We start from the raw sequence: 2,500 nt of genomic DNA, 5'->3' as shown, positions 1-2,500 counted from the left end.
CAGGGGTCCCCGAACCTTTTCCTGAGGGCCACATAACTTTTCCCTTCTCTGCTGGGGGCCGGAGTCAGTTTGTAACAGAAAAAGTGTGACGATTGCAGGAGAGCCTAAATGTAAAAATATATTGTTTTCCAGAAAGCACAACCAAATAATCCTCTCTGGGTTCTTCACAGAATAAATCCAGGAAGGATTATAGTCCGTATTTTCCTAACTATGAGCCGCACCGGACTGTAAGCCACAACGCCAAAGAAACTTTCCAAAGACATCTGATCTGTTTCTTACTCATTTTGCTGTTTGTGGCTCAATGTTGGCGAGTAACCAGACTTCCAATGATTCACTTCCTGCTAAAGCGCCCCCTGGTGGTTGAAGAAAAATCCACATATAAACGGCTTGTAGTCCGGAAAATACGGTATAAGAAAAAAAATCTAAATGCTCTCTGGTATTGTTCAGGGGGCCGGACCAAATGTGGAGGCGGGCCGGATCCGGCCCGCGGGCCGTAGTTTGGGGAGCCCTGCTTTACAGGTTTATATAATTGTATTTGTATGAAAGTTTGTCTTGATCCAACTCCCTGACCTTTACCAACACATGTGTTAAGCAGCGTTTTATTTCTAAATAATAAAGTCGCACGTGGATCATCTGATCTGAAAATCTCCACCTTGTTTCTGCTGACCAGGTTTAATCTTTCTGACTGAATCAGGTAGTTTCCTACTTTATAACTAAACTAGAATAGCAAGAWGAGGCTGAGCGTTGGTCAGCGTAGCACATTTCAGCAGCAGGCACTTCAAAATGTTTACGTGATAAAAACAGAAAACAAAAAGCAACAAACAAATATCACATTTCAAAACCATCATCATTGAATGTTGGAATRAAGAGTGGAAGTAATCAATGTTATTATTAACTAATCTGATAATCTGGTCATAAAACCACCAGATTATTAATCTCAGTAAATAGAACATAATGAGTCTCATTGGTCAGATTAAAATTAGAAAATATCAAAAAGTAGATGTTAAATATACTTTACATTAAGCTCACATTTATGTTTTTAAACCGTTTTATTCATCTGATGTCATATTTCCATATTTTCATTTTGTGTAAAATCATCATAACTGACAGAAATAACAAACGTCCCTCTGAGTATTTCATCCATATAACGTGTTTCACTTAAACCTCCTGAAATGAACGAACTTTTCAATGATGTTCTAATTTACTGACCGGGTCTGGAGTTTCTTTAATGAACTGACCAATCAGAGTCTGAACAGCGGAGTGGCTGAAAACACCAGAAGAGTGAGAGCTCTGTGTTTTTCCTATCTTTGGAGGCTCTGCGCTTGATTCCCGTTTCCTCACAAAGATCCTGCAGCAAAAACACGCAGCGCGGATTTAATGACGAGATCAATAAAAACAAACGTATTTTCATGTTTCCTCCTCATTTCTGACCACCGGTCAGTTAAAATGCACTTTTACTTATTTTGTTTCAGTTTAATAATATATACACTGAAAAACGGGAACTTAAAAACACAGTTAATTTGAATTAAATTTGTCAAAATTAATTTACGATTGTTTATCATGAAAACTTAAAAAACTTAATTTGATTACTTACAATAAACTGACCATTTTTTTTATCACACGTTTTGTTTATTCAGTGTATATTGCTGTTTAACTGAATGTGACTTTTTGAAGTTATATTTAATTTTGAATACAAATAAAAAAAATTTACTTGTATTAACTTCAAAAAGTTTATTAAACTTGAGATTAAAGAAACTTAAAAAAATCTCAGTGGTTAATTAACATTAACAATCATAAATAAAACATTTTTACAGGTTAATATTAATTTAACTGAACTATTTCTGCAGCCTGAGCAGGAGAGAAAAAGTTCAGGAASCAGCTGCTCTGGTGCAGAACTGCAGCATGTTTGACTTCTGCTGCAGCAAAATATTGATTTATTGATTTTACCTTCAGATTGCGAAGGACAACAAAACTGCACAAAAATGCCAACATGTATTTAAACACTAACAAAACAACACAATGAGCTTTAATCAGTCGAGAAGGAGAATATAAAAGTTTACCTGTCACCTATTTATTAAAGAAAGTTGATATTTTTATTGGTGAAGTAAATCATTAGCAGCTGCTGCAGCGTAAAATGTGGARGTTTTGATTATATTCACGATTAAAACATTGTAATTTCCCATTACAAAGAAACGATTTTCATACTTAGTGCTTTGAAAGCGGCTGCTGACCGCAGGAGTCCAGAGCTTCACACCAGAATCCCGTCAGACCTGCAGCTGCTCAGGAAGTAACAAACCTCCTGCRGCTCCTGATGCAGCAGCTCAGATTCATGATGTTAGGATTTAACACAGAAACGTGTAAATCTCTCACATCTTTAACGTCATGATGGTGATTGAATAAAGTGACTTTTAAACAAAGGATGAAGGCGAGCGCAGAAGCAAAGCAGCTGCAGTTCTGCACCTCGCTGCTCCTCTCAACTATCTTTAGATGTTTTCTTTTC

The sequence above is a fragment of the Poecilia reticulata genome, linkage group LG7 (genome assembly GCF_000633615.1).
Source record: "Poecilia reticulata strain Guanapo linkage group LG7, Guppy_female_1.0+MT, whole genome shotgun sequence".
NCBI classification, from domain to species: domain Eukaryota; kingdom Metazoa; phylum Chordata; class Actinopteri; order Cyprinodontiformes; family Poeciliidae; genus Poecilia; species Poecilia reticulata.
The sequence above is the reverse complement of the archived record's forward strand: the minus strand, read 5'-3'. Positions refer to the sequence as shown.